The sequence below is a fragment of the Aythya fuligula genome, chromosome 2 (assembly GCF_009819795.1).
Source record: "Aythya fuligula isolate bAytFul2 chromosome 2, bAytFul2.pri, whole genome shotgun sequence".
Lineage (NCBI taxonomy): Eukaryota > Metazoa > Chordata > Aves > Anseriformes > Anatidae > Aythya > Aythya fuligula.
The window spans coordinates 86,072,237-86,087,345 of NC_045560.1; positions in this window are offsets into that span (position 1 = coordinate 86,072,237).

Consider the following 15,109-nt stretch of genomic DNA (forward strand, 5'->3'; position numbering starts at 1 on the left):
AAAAGACACTCTAATGTGATGCTCAAAGTGATTTTAATAAAATGCATCAACACTGGGAGGAGCAGGCAGACTCCAAATTGTGCTCCTGCCCACACAGCTGTCTTGATAGAAAACTGTTTCCACCCAGAAGTGTTATATTATTCTAGTGCTTAAAAGGATCTGGAAAGAACTCAGGACTATCATTGTTTACACTGTTACAGTCTCTTGCCCATTGCTCTCCTGTCCCACCAGGTGGTGGCATGGATGAAGAGGCTCATAAAATAATATAGGTCGGAAGGGACCTCATCTGCTCCAGCCTATTTCTCCACCACTGTATCTAGGCTACGTCAACTAGCCTAGATATATGCTACATGCTCAAGACTTTGCCCAGAAATGTTTTCAATATTTACAAAACCGGAAACTCCACAAAATCTTTGGGTAACCTGTCCCAGTGTATGTTTGGATGAGGCTGACTAAGCTATGTAGTCCGACCAGTACTTTGCACAGGAGGAGGTCCTTTTCACAGAATCACAGAATTGTAGGGGTTGGAAGGGACCTCCAGAGATCATTGGGTCCACCCCCCCTGCCAAAGCAGGTTCCCTAGAGCAGGCTGCCCAGGTAGGCGTCCAGACGGGCCTTGAGTATCTCCATAGAAGGAGACTCCACAACCTCCCTGGGCAGCCTGTCCCAGTGCTCCGTCACCCTCACCGTGAAGTTCTTTCACATGTTGGTGTGCAACTTCCTGTGCTCTATCTTGTGGCCATTGCTCCTTGTCCTGTCCCCACAGATGACTGAAAAGATGTTGACCAAACCTGTCTGTCTTCCACACCTCAGGTATTTATACACATGGGTGAGACCCCCTCTCAGTCTTCTTTTCTCCAGGCTGAACAGACCCAGGTCTCTCAGCCTTTCTTCATAGGGAAGATGCTCCAGGCCCCGTATCATCTTTGTGGCCCTCTGCTGGACTCTTTCCAGGAGATCCCTGTCTTTTTTTGTACCGGGGAGCACAGAGCTGGACACAGTACTCCAGGTGAGGCCTGACCAGGGCAGAGTAGAGGGGGAGGATCACCTCCCTTGACCTGCCAGCCACACTCCTTTTAATGCATGCCAGGATCCCATTGGCCCTCTTGGCCACCAGGGCATGCTGCTGGCTCATGGTCATCCTGTCTCCCACCAGGACCCCCAGGTCCTTCTCCGCAGAGCTCCTTTCCACTTATAGCATTTGTACAAGTTTTTTACAACAAACTAGAGTTCTGCAAAAACTTCTTATTTTCCTGAGAGTCTATGAATATGCTTCATGCTATACATGCTGTTTACTTAGTTCTTTAATGCTACTAAATGATGGATTCCATTCTCTGAAGAACACTCAACCTATGGATTGAAAAGATTGAAATAAGACTATTGCTCTAGGAATTCGGATTTAAATGCAACAAAAATCTCAGACATGTAAGCTATCAGTTACATACTTATGATTACATGAGGACAATTAACTACTATATAAAGTATGCCCAAATCTGGCACATTGACCAGGGAACTGTTTAAAGGTAATACCAGAATGAACACAGTGTTTCTCCATGAATAACACAGGACACCTGAGAAGTTGCAGAAGAGCAAAGTATTTGTCCTTTCTAAAGCTAAATTCTCTCCTGAGAACATGCAGCTAACAACTGTGAACAGGATTCATAATCCTTTTCAAGAGGGATTGCTGGAAGCGTCAGCACTGCTCCTAAGCACCTCTTTCACAGCAGTAGTTACAGCACTCATTCAGAGTTGCTCGGAAACAAAGAAGGTAACACGTGGCTGAACGCATGGGTTTTACTGGCCTGCATCATTTGCCTAGTAGTAGGACTCCTGGCTTCTATTTTCTCCTAAAGCTTTCTGTTTCTGAGATTGTTGACCCTACAGCTATCTAACATAAAATTGTCTTTTCTGATCCACTGAGTTAGGGCTATTCTTCCATATATATATGCATATATATAATTGACATATACCTCCTTCCTGCAGCCATGAAACTTGGGTACTTTTATGAGCAAAGTGAATCCTTAGGATTCCTAACAGAAGTGCAAGCCACTGGGTTCATGACGGAAAGATGGACATGGACACCACTGTCTAAGGGAAAACTAGACATAGCATGAGACTTCGCTGCTGTTCTTGATCATTTCAGCATCCTGACTCAACTTAGCCAGGAGATATTTTAGCAGATGTAGAACTGCAGTTGAAGCATATGTAGAACCTGCAAGTTTATCAGGGAGATGACTGGTGAATTTCATATGCTTTCAAGTTCAGCTAGCTACTGAGCAGATGTTTTCTCCTTTGCAATTCTGGAGTCTGACACCTGAGATTTATCTATATATTGTAACTGGCTCCGAGCACCTTTCCTGTGTATTTTAATTACTGAATTTACCACTGAAGTTGAAGATAGCTGCCCTTTTCTTATGGCCAAATTAAATTCCAGCTAGAAGCCTTTTAATTAGTTCTGATGTTCAGTAGACCAAACATAAGAGAAAATCACAAGGGATTTTTATGGTTTCATTTTGCCCATGCTTACTCCTACTGAAATTCTGACTCAGTTGGCGAAGAGGAGGCCAATATGTAGCACTGCATGATTCACTACAAATATTTCAGAACTCTCTGGCAGCAGTTACATTAAAAAATTTATAAATGTATTTTTTTCTGGAGAGAATCCCATGGTTCAGCTCTTCCAACGTGGGCAGACTCAGTTGCACCCAAAACAAAGGCGGGCAACAGTAACTTCAAGCAAGGTTTAGTCTTTCAAATTTCTACATTCCTGTGAGATAATCTCAAGAATTTTTGAATTTATGTCCATTTTCCCCAAGCTTTTAGAACTGGAATATAAAGAGTATATTGTGCATTATTCAAAGACCTGAAAAGTTCTTGAGAACTAAGAGAATGTAATTTTATTATTATTATTTTTTTTAATATGACTAACTTGCATAGATGACTTTCTGTCTGCAAGTACATATCCCACTTTACATTCAGAGCTTTGTGACCCTTCACATTATCTGCCCTGACAGTACTTTTCCTTCTTTTCCTCATGCTCATGCTACTGTGCCTTCTAGTTGAAAACCCCAATGCTGTTGCTATGGTGGGGTCTCATGCAAAATAATGGCCACCAGTGTAAGAATGACCTGTTCTTTTGTCCTTTTCCTGCACCTTTATTGTAGCTTTTGGTTTGCATTATGGGGGGAAAGACTATGGGAGTTAGAGAACGGAACGGGCCATCTTTCTCTGGGTTTACAATTTCTTGTCTTGTTCTTTTTCTTCTTGATCTGATCAGTCTGGTGTCCAGTGCCACCCTTTAAATAATTTCAGGGGTCTGGAGTGGGCTTTGCCTCTGGGGAGGTGACATGTTTCTTTCTTTTAAAGCCTGTCCTTTGGATAAAGACCAACCCCAGACCTCCTGCCCTGTTAATATTTCCAGTTTGTCTGGAATGACCTGAAAAATGTGTCTGGCCACATTTTTTTGTAAAGTGAAAGGTGCTCATGATGTGGGCCTTAGTTATTTCCAAACCTTTTTTTCAAGGTTTGGAGTTTATAAGCAGGCTACAGAATACGATCTCCTACAACTCCCCCATCCATAACAAGAACACCTTGAAAACCAGAGAGGCTATTGCCATGGCTCTATATAAATCCATGTACACTAAGGGGTCCCCATAATTCTCTACCATCACCATTTTCACCTGCTTTCTTAAAATAACAGATTCTTCTGGGGCCACAAATGCAACTTCATAATCACCTTCGCAAATTGAAAGGAGGTATGTTTGCTCTGATCAGTCTTTGAGTCTTTGTTTCAGTGCTGATCACATTTGTGTGATGTTGTTGATTTACTCCTTATATCTCACAACCTCCAAGTCTATGGCCAGGCAAAGATTAATTTTGCGAGAGCCTCAGTCAGGAGGAAGTGCATGGACCAGACATTTTTTTAAGAGGACTGCTCAGGGAAGGACCTATTCTCAAAGCACCAGTCATTGGCTCTTTCTCTATTGCAACTCCTGAGCCCTCATATTTTTTTCTTTTCTGGGACAAAGATTGCTTTTGTGAGTGTTGTTATCATTAGCTGTGTTAGGAAAGATGTATGGCAAACTGTGTCATCTCTGTAACCTGGTATTGCAGATACTATTGTAGAGTATGAACCCAGAGTTTGCTGGCAAAGTCACGGTTAAATTTATCTGAAAGGTCCATACATGTTCATCATGACAAGATAGCCATGTCTATAGCAGGACAGATACACTTAGCCATGACTTGCCTGGCTGAATGCAAAGTTTATGTGCCTTTTGACATCTCCTTTATGCAGTGGTCGAAGGATATTACATTATATCCTAAATTCAGCAGATCTGTCTTTATTGCTCTTTTTCTGCAAGTACAAGGTTCTTGTACTGTTCCTCCTGATCTTTTCTTCATTCTTGTGGAGATGGTTTATCTGCTAGTTACAGCTTTTATGGATGATATTCTGATTACTTTTTCAGCAAAGTCTTTATATAAGAACACATACTAATAAGTACTCCAGAAAGGCCTATAGGTATAGGTATCATACTTCTGCTCCTATGAGCCTGTGAGGAAGGACATTTGCCACCCTGTAGCTGCAACCTGTGCCACAGCATGCCATCCTGATAACAGAGAACAGATACCACAACAGATAACTCTTTAACCAGCAGCCAGCCCAACACTATCTGAAGAACTTCTGCACAGCAAGTTGGTAAAACCTTCCCCACCCGAGAGAGGAGCAAGCACAGGCCACACTGGTGTGCAAGTGAATCCCAAGAGCGTACCCCAAAGATACACAGCCTCTATCACCCTTTCCCTGCTGTTCAAATGACAACAGTACTGTCAGTTTGAAGCTTGCTATTTTAATTACGGAAAATCTGCCATTGCATTCATCCCCAGAAACAGAACTAGTTATCACATTTACATAGTATCTCCTGGCAAAACAGCATTCATAGCATCCCTTCCTATTCCCCCAAACCTCTCTTAGGCTGGGAAACTGTTTTTATTAACTCTTACCAGCTTCTTAATTGTGTCATGAGCTTACTAAGCTGCAATTCTCCTGCTTCTTCTACCCCTCCCAACATCTCACCCCAGAAGACAGACACTTGTCTATCTGCCTCCCCAGCTCACACAGGATGCACATAGTGAGAAGTCTGAGGAAGGTCTCATGCCAGGAAGGCTTCGCATACTACTGCCTTGTGGCTCTGCTGGAACACTGCATTTGCATCCTTATCAGACTCACTCCTGAGGATAGGCATGGAGCCAAAACCCAGTTCCAGACAAGCAGAGATAACTTGAGGTTTACGGTCACAACATGGCTCCCAAGTGCTGCATGACAAACAGTGATGATGTGTAATCGTAGCTGTCAAAGTCATCGCTCGCTTTCCAGAGGAGTGCCACTCAAGGCAGGATGCACAGACACAGACAGGTGCTGTCAACACAATTCCTTCACAGAGCAAACACAAACCTTTGCCTAAGCTCGTTTCATGCCCTTCCTCTTGCAGTGGTGATATGAAGATGCTCAAGAGGGCTTATGATTGCCAGAGATGACAATGAAATATGATCACATTAAGACAGCTAATGTTAGGTCTCGTGAGCATAGGGTGTGGACCAGAGTCATACCAGTTAATAGGTTCCAGGGAGACTCCCTTGTATACTTTACTTTTATAAAAAGAGCCAAAAGGGCTGCTGCAGAGGTACCAAACCATGGTTCCCCCCAAGTAATATTCAGTAAGTCTGTACTGTTCACTTTGGAAGTGAACAATACAAAGGCAAACTGGTGCACAGCAACTCAGGAGCAAGCAATCACTTAAAGGCTTAAACGTCAGTGACAATTTAGATTGATTTCTGAGAAAGAAATTCTTGTTCCAAATAATTTGATAAATTATATAATTTCTATAGGGAGAATTAAGCTGCACTGAATATTGACATGCTCTCCTTCTCCTGACAGTATAAAAAAGAAACATATGAATGCTATATGTTGAATGAAACATATGGCTTAGGCTAGCACAAACAAACATGAAAAGTTTGCCTATACTTTTCTGTAGTGTTTCTACTGAGATGAAGTATGTTGATTAGCATATGACTAATTCTCTAATTCTTCTGGTAGAAAAAAAAAACATGAAGAAATTATATACCTTATTACCATACAGGATGTCTGTGCTCATGAGTTCTAAAGCTGGAACAGAATAGAAAAGAGGCCTTTTTTAATCATCTCTTGGTGTTAATACAAAGGCACCAGAAGGAGCAGATGAAACAAACCACTTAAGTTAATACACACTTGTCAAGCAAAAAGCAGCATGATGACATGACTCTAGTCTCTCAGAGGAAAGATTTTTTTTTTGCTCAATGAAAATTGATGTACCAGTAAAATGTCCAACACAAAAATAGAAATGAAGTTAAGAAATACAAAGCTCTTTGACTTGTCTCATCTATTCTCCCTGCGCTAATAAATTATTATTATAGGAGTATAAAGAGGAGAAAGCAATATACCACCATAGCTTGACAAAACTAGCAAGATGCTTCCTTTTAATGTCAACATACAATGACTATTTTCGTAGTACTGATACAGGTGTCAGCTCTCTCCCATTATAGGTAAGCAACACGCAGGACACAGAAACCACTTGAATGAAAACCTATCCCTTGCTAAACAAACAACCAATAGTGTGCCAAAAAATGTCTTGTAGCAGATTCCGTATGACATGCATGTCACAGTTCATTTGGATCTGCCAGATTTACATGACAATATGCTCTGTGTATCAATCCAATGTACTCTGTGTATCTATCTTTATTTCATAAGCACGTTAGGTAAAAATAAAACAAGGTCTCAATCTCCTTTCAACAGACCAATCAAACTTGGTAATTTCCCAATTGACAAATTTGTTAATTCACAAATTCCTTAAATCACAAATACACTAACTCATAAACTCACCTTCTTGTTCACTTCTAAGTAAAATAGTTGACGTTTGCAGGCATGGGAGTGGGCAGCTCAAGGTATAACCCAGTGTTAGTCCAAGTCAGAGAAATTTCAAACTGCATACTGCCCACTGTGGCATACAAGCCATCATCTCAATGGTTAATTGGCTTGCAGACTCCCATAATGATTCCTAATGGTTCCATTCCCAGCAGGCATCACCATCCCTTGATGAGTTATCTAATATTTTAATGAGTACTATTATCCAAGAGGACAAACTTAAGAGACCCTTCAGTAGTGTTGTGATCATTTGGGCAATGGTGGTGGTGGTGGTGTTTATGTCTCCTTTGTAATGCTTCTCCACCCAAGTCTAGGTTGCAGATACAGACTACCAATATTTAAACAAAAGGTAAGGGTGGTGTGGGCAAGTAGGGTAAGTGGAAAGTTCACTGAACTCCATGCCTGAGACACCATTCCTGTAATACTTTATTTTTAAACTGTGACCCATTAGCTGATTATATCTCTTGTGGCATTGTGTGTGTAGCAAACTGGTTTAATCCTGCTTCAGTTGGCAACCTGGATGCAGTGCATGCACAGTAAACATTACCCAAACCACTCACTACTTTAGCTACAGTTGTAATGAATTTCCACCAGTTGGAGGTGCATGTCATGCATCTGATACAGTCTACTTGCCACACATCCCAAAGGACATTTCCTTTTCTAAGATCTGGACAAGATAATCTTTAGTTTCCTTATCAAATCCACAGGTTGCCACTATATAGAATCATGTAAAGGAACCAAAAAAATGATTAAGTTGCAAAAGACCTTCAAGATCATGAAATCTGCTACTGTATGATCTGCTTGTTACTTAGTAAGTGGCCAACCTCATCTTGTGATGTGCAAATCCTATGCTCCAGTGTGTCCAAACCATTCATGCAGCCATTTACTGAGCCATTCAGTATTCAAGGCAGAAGAAAATCCTGCCTGATTTATACTAGCTAAGCGGTTAGCTGGCCAAGTGGAACAATATTTGTGACCACTTTGTCAGCATAAATGGGACAGGATTTTCTTCTGCCTTGGGTACTGAACATCTAGGTAAATTCCATCATTTTGTGGTGTGCTGCTACATGCCCTGTAGTAATAGGATGACTGTTGATGGTATCTTGTATTTGCTCCCAATATTTGCTTCCCCGTATATCTCAGTTCTATGCCTGTCAATTGTTTTACCCAGTTTCCTCACCATTGTATAGCACCAGCCCATACAGCACAGGAATCAACGTGTACAGTCTGTGTGCCATTTCTGTGAGCTAGTACTATGGCACAGAGATCCACTAATTGAGCAGAACCTTCTAGTTGCTCTGTTAGTACAAGTTCATTGGTTACAGATACGGCAGCAGCTGTTTCTCACTATTTATCCTGTATTTTGCAAGCGCTCCTGTCAGTAAAACACAGACCATCTGGCTGAATTCTCATCTACAACAGATATGAGAGCAAGGAGACTCCATGTATTCAATGGGTATTCCTATGTGCTTCACAACTGCAACAACTTTACTCTCTTTTGTTAAGTCATCTCCAGTTTTGTGATGACAGGTATACCGCGCTTGCCTTTGTACAGTGGCCTTATGTGTTACACCTAAAGGTACTGGTTTACCAGCAAGAATAGGCTTAAGAATAGGTCTTGGCAATGTGATTTTACTCTCCTTCCCTGGGTCAAGGGTTCAATTGCTACTAGCTTTTTGTAAGCTGCTAACAGCACCTTTTCAAAAGTGGAATCCTTGTCCTCAGCACTCTGCATTATATACATGACATATATGTCACAACAGTGACCTCCTGTGGTAATTTTACTGCTTCTAGTTCTTTAGACAGAGAATGAGCAGTGGTAGGACTATGTTTCAAACCTGTGGTGAGTAAATGTATACTGCTGTGCCTGCCAGGCAGAAGCAAATCTCTCCCTATCCACATGAGACACTAGGGTCATTAAAAAAAACAACACATCTACAGTTGCTGTCCATAGAAAGGCATGCAAATTATGGGAATTGAATACTGGTTACACTTGAGGCAGTTTGGTGTCAGCATTCAGGGCATTATAATCCACTCTTAGTTGCTACTTGCCATTTGGTTTATATAATGGCCATTCAGGAGAATTTTAGGGGAAATGGGACTTAGCCGTGATTCCTTGTTTCTTCAGCTGCTTTTCAAATGCAGTAACAGGACAGATGGCATCAGAAGGTAACTTATACCATGCAATATGAACTACCTTGCTGGGTGATATGGGGGCAGCAGTTTGTAACAAGCTAATAGGGGTGTGTTGATGCAAGGCACACTGTGGGTCAAATGGGATGGTGTCCCTATTTCCCATTTTCCCCACAAGTGCATCCATGACTGGTCCTTCGATATATCCATACATAAGATATTAATAAGGTTGAGTGGACTCTACATCTGTTAGACAGAGTTAATTTAGCCCTGGCCAGTGGGTGAGTTGTGACTTGCCCATTGATGCCTACAACTGAAACTAGTTGCTTGCTAAGTGGAAGCTGTCCTTTTTAAGTGTCCTTTATTACCATTAACATCTGGGCTTCTGTGTTGACAAGGAATGTTGCAAAGTAGCGATCATTAACTGCAACCATCATCTCAGGACTTGGATCCCTGACAGTTGGAGTAGCCACCATGAATACTTCCATTGGATCAAGCCCCTACCCTAGTTTCCCATGCATTCATGGTCTGAGGTTCAGTGCTGATAACTTTGGATATCTCTCCGAGCTCATATCCGTAACGTTCTCCAGCTTTCTAGGAATTACTTTATCGAGTCATACACCATCACTCCCATCCCCTGGTATGGACCCCAGAGGGCTATCATGAGGAGTTAATGAGGGAAACCTGGCCAGTTGCCATAAATGGGAATCAGCAGCCCATTTAACTGACTTGGAGAGATCCCTTGATCTGGACACAATTTCCATAACCTCTTAAGCTCAGTAGAGACTGACCATGCTACCCAGTTTCACCATCTTGCTATTCCATTTTGCAGTGACAAGCTAGCTCTTTTGCACTGCATTTACTTTAGCTGAAGTTCTCCTAGTTTTTGTGATGTATAGTGTATATCTGCTAACATACAATAGAGGACTCCAGTTTAAGCCTGCCTTAACAGTTAAAGCTGAGTCCAATGTTTATTCTGCTCCGTTTTACTGTATGGCAGACATATCCCTGGCCAGAAACTACATCCCAGAGAACTGGCTCTGTGGAAGATGGTTGTTTGGTACTTGGGGCAATGTGTGCTGGTCCTTCTAGATCAGTTAAAATGTGGGTTTTCAGAAAGATAGTTTGCAGGCTTGTTGCCAAGGTCCACTGCCATATGCTTTACAGTCAGAAGGATGTTAACTAGTAGGCTGTATAGTCAGAAGGATGTAAAGTATATCCTCATCAAAAAATGCAAGTCTGTAAAGTACTTAAAATATTTGGAAAACCTCTGTATCTCTTCTAGTACCACAAGCTTGGAGCAGAGTGGCTCGAAAGCTGTGCAGAGAAAAATGATCTGTGGGTGCTGGTTGATGCTTGCCTAAACATGAGCCAGCAGTGTGCCCAGGTGGCCGAGAAGGCCAACAGCATCCTGGCTTGTATCAGGAATAGTGTAGCCAGCAGGACCAGGTAGGCGATTGTTCCCCTGTACTCAGCTCTGGTGAGGCCCCACCTCAAGTACTGTGTTCAGCTTTAGGTCCCCCAGTACAAGAAGGATATCGAGGCCCTGGAGTGTGTCCAGAGAAGGGCTACGAAGCTGGCGAAGGGCCTGGAACACAAGTCCTGTGAGGAGCAGCTGAGGGAGCTGTAGTTTTTTAGTCTGGAGAAGGTGCCCACTAGTGGGGGGCACAGGGCTGCTGCGCTGCCTTCCATGGGAGCAGATGTCACCCCAGCGCCCTGCTGGCAGTGCCCACTCCTGCTCTTCTCAGGCTGCCTCGCGCTGCCTGTGCATTGAGGAGGCAGCCGGTGTGGGGCCTGGTGCAGAGCGAGGACTCCACTCGGCCCTGGCTCAGAGGGAGGCAGCGTCCTCACCGCTGGGGAGGGGAGAGGATGGAGAGGAGCTGCTCCCCTGCCACTGCGCAGCTACCTCAACAGTTCTTGGGAGCTTTCTGCCCTTGTCTCTCCATCGATGCTCTGCACTCTGAAGGAGTTCAGTGAGTACAGGCAGGATCTGACCACACTCAAGGTGGAGGCGGAGAAAACCAGGAGGCAAGAAGAGGTAGGCAAAGCTCAACAGACAGATGTCAGTGTCACGGTACAGAAGGCTGGGGCTTTCCTTGTTGGATCTGAGGGAGACGGGGAATGCAGAAGATGTGATGGCTGTGCTGGAGGGCCAGGTGTTGTGGTAGCGAAAGGACACCCAGCCCCAAGCTCAGCTAGTGCAGGCTGCTGGAGGTGGGGTGAGATGTGTCTGTGTGTGTGTTTGTGTGGGGGGGTGGATCAGGAAAGCCACTTGCAAGCACACAGAGCCCTGAGGGAAGCCCTTCTCTTTAGCCCTCGTTACATGGCAGAAGAAGGGCACTGGAATGGGCGACATGAAACCTCAGCAAGCAGGGACGCGAGGCATTTCTGAGGCCAGAGTGAGCTAAAACCTGCTGTTCCCTTTCAGGAAAAGCTTCAGCAAGAACTGGCCAAGTTAAAGAAACATGACAGAAGACTGACGGCAGGGATTAACCGTTCTCGCCAGAGCTCCTCCAGTAATGCGTACTTGGTCACGAGAGAGAAAGTCAGCCTACTGCAGCCTCAAAAACCAGATGGCCCAGCTTCCTACAAAAGCAGAAGAAACTCTCTCAACTCTGGCCAGTACAGAAGGCTGAAAGTGACTCCAGCCTTGAGTCTGACGAGGCTATGAGAAAGGTGCCCCCATGGCAAGCTCTTCTGCCCCGACAGGGGAATCCCAGAGTCAGCTGAGGTCCGAGAGCACCACAGGCACCATCCCTCCCACGGGCCCACAGTTTGTCAGGCAGCCCACTCCTCCATCTGTTGTGAAGCACCCTGTCCAGAGAGGAGCACGGAGCCTACGTGTGCGTGTCAAACCAATCCCATTCAAGCCTCAGTAGCCTGAGGCGGAAGCAGAAAAGAAAAGAGTTTAGAGCTCTTGGAAGGAGCCATGGAGCAGCATGTCACTGCTGGTTTCCAAAAGTCAGACGCACTGCTGTGCATAGTTGGGAAGAACAGAGAGGTGAGCACTGTGCCCGACGGGAGGGCTCAGAGCAGGAGCCCGGGGCGTGTGGGAGTGCTCTGGGGCCAGAGGATGCTCCCAGGAAGCTGGGAGGGATATAAACGTGGTCAGGCCCCAGGAGGCTTGCAGGGAGCCGTGCCTCTGTCTGCCCATCCCAGGCAGCATACTGCTAGCAAGTGGGAAGAGAGCTGCAGGAGGGTGTGGGGGTGGGCTGCAGAAGGGATTGGAGTTCCTGAGCGTCTGAGTGTCCCTGTCTTTCTAGCTCTGGCACAGATGGGGACTTGGAGAAGGAGGTAGCGGGCTGCTGGACCTCCCACTCGGAGTCAAAATCCCTCTGCTGCCAGGCACCAAGCCTGTCTTCTGCAGGACAAAGCTGGGGGAAAAGGTAACAGAAGAAGGAAGGGGTGGAAGGGGTGGCAATGGTCTCTTCTGTCACGGGCTCCCTCCCCATCGTTCCAAGAAGGCCTTGTGGCCACCTGCGCTACGGTGGGAGCCCCAGCACTTCAGTCCAAGTGGAGTCAGGGATGGATGCTCCCGGCTCCACAGCACAGAGACAAAGGAGGACTCGCCTACAGCAGTGGCCTGCGCTGGCCAGAAGTCAGGAGAGGGTGTTCCACGGCTGGGCTCTCCACAGGGACATGCTTGCCAGCACCAGGCTGGGGGGCTCTTAGGGGAGGGTGCAGCCTTCTCCTGCTTTTCCTCGCAGATGTAGAAATGTAGAAAATCCCAGGCTTCTCTGCTTGGGATCCACATGCAGTGTCCTCCTCCTCTTCCTCCAGCCTGGGGGAGGGAGCACTGCTCCCGAGGCAGAGACTTCCTGGAGGTAGAGGAAGGAGGGAGGCAGGCTGCCCGCCCCTTGGGCCTGGCTAACCCTGAGGAGGCCATTTTCTGTGGATTTTCCTGCTGTTCCCTTTCAGGAAAAGCTTCAGCAAGAACTGGCCAAGTTAAAGAAACTTGACACAAGACTGATGGTGGGGATTGACCGTTCTCACCAGAGCTCCTCCAGTAATGCATACTTGGTCACAAGAGAGAAAGTCAGCCTACTGCAGCCTCAAAAACCAGCTGGCCCAGCTTCCCACAAAAGCAGAAGAAACTTTCTCCACTCTGGCCAGTACAGAAGGCTGAAAGTAACTCCCTCCAGCTATGAGTTGGGCAGGGAAAATGCCAAGCTCCTGGGCAGCATCCATCCTGTGACAGAGTCCGAGAGAAAGTCACCTGTCCCTGCAGACGGTGTATTCAAAGCTGCCTCGGAAGAACAGGCGGCTAGAGAAAGCCAGAAGATTGAAGAGATGGCTCGGGCTGTGGTGCGGCAAGTGTTTGAGGGGGTGCAGGCACTGGACCAGTCTGTCTGGGGCTTCAAGAGGGCTTGCCATGGGATCAGAGAAAGACTGTGTGCAAGTGCCGAAAGCCTTCAGAGATACATCCACTTGACAAACTGCACTGGTGGCTAAGAAGGTTGTGGTGAGTGTGATGAAGGTCTTTGAGAAGTTGTGGGAATCCAGCATGCCCAGTGCATCTGAGCCAAGGCCAGAAGCCAGGCAGAAGGAGCAGCCCTTGGCCAGGAAAGCCTCCCAAGTGGGGAAGCTGGAAGAAAAGAAACCAAGGGAAGCCCTTGAGGGAGCATCCTCGCAGGTTTCCCTTGACAAAGCCACCAAAGAAGCCGTTGGAAGTGTCTGCGACGCTTTGGAATCCTTTGCAGCTTCCCGGTTTGAGCAAGGCTACAACTGCACATACTCTGAAATCGTGGCGCTTCTGACTGTTGATCCCTCTGAGAGGCAGCCACAGCCATCCCAGGTGCCTCTCTCAAGGGAGGCCATGAGGGAAGGGTGGGGACTAAGAAGAGCAGAGCCCAGAAGCAAGTCAGAGAGAAAAGTTGCCCCGATCTCATGACTGAGTCGCAGGATTGTGAGGGAGAGCATCCAAAAGGCTGTCTCCGAAGTTCAGCGGCTGCACACAGAACTGCAGGCCTATGTGAGAACCATTGTCCTTCATGTGGTTGAAGAAGTGAAGGACAAGTTGGAGAGGGAAATGAAAGCAAAGGCCACTTCAAACAGCAAAACCGTGGCAAGCGGGATGACGAGCTCCGTATCGGAGCAGAGCTCTCAGTCTGCAACTGCACGGAAGCTGGAGAAGAACTTGGGAAGGCGTGTCAGCCAGCAGCCTGTCCCAAGCAATGGGAAGGAGAGCTGTCCCTCGGAGCACCTCCAAAGATCACCCGACCTCCTCCAAGCTGTCTGGCGAGGCTCTGAGCAAGGTGCCCCCATGGCAAGCTCTTCTGCCCCGACAGGGGAATCCCAGAGTCAGCTGAGGTCCGAGAGCACCACAGGCACCATCCCTCCCACGGGCCCACAGTTTGTCAGGCAGCCCGCTCTTCCATCTGTTGCGAAGGACCCTGTCCAGAGAGGAGCACGGAGCCTACGTGTGCGTGTCAAACCGATGTGGAAACGATGTGGAAAGCGTTGCCCAGGAAAGTGGTGGTGTCACCGTCCCTGGGAGTGTTTAAGGAAAGGTTGGGCATGGTTCTTGAGGAAATGGTTTAGTGGGTGACATTGGTAGCAGCGTGATGGTTGTATCAGATGATCTTGAAGGTCTTTTCCAACCTTAGTAATTCTATGATTCTATAAAGCTGCAAGTGCTGAGGAACTGGGGCCACCCAGAATACACCTGTGTGTATCAAATCAAGCTCCATGGTGATCCTGAGGGAGAGCTGTCTGGTTTACCTGGGAATAAATTACATTAATGTTCTCCCAGTTCAATCTCTTTTTTCTGTGATATTAAGTTTTGGGAGATCTCCGTGTCTTCATCTCGACGCACAAGCTTTTTCATCCTATTTTTCCCTCTGTTCCGTTGGCCACACTGCGGCCTGAAGTCACACACAAGCCCTGGCTAACTTCTTTTTTGCTCCTCTACCACAGGCGGACAGCGAACGCCCGCACCCGGGCGGCCACGAGATGGCGGCGGCGGCCGTTGGAGGCGCGGCGCGGCCCCGGAGCCGCCCCGTTGCCACAGGGACGGGC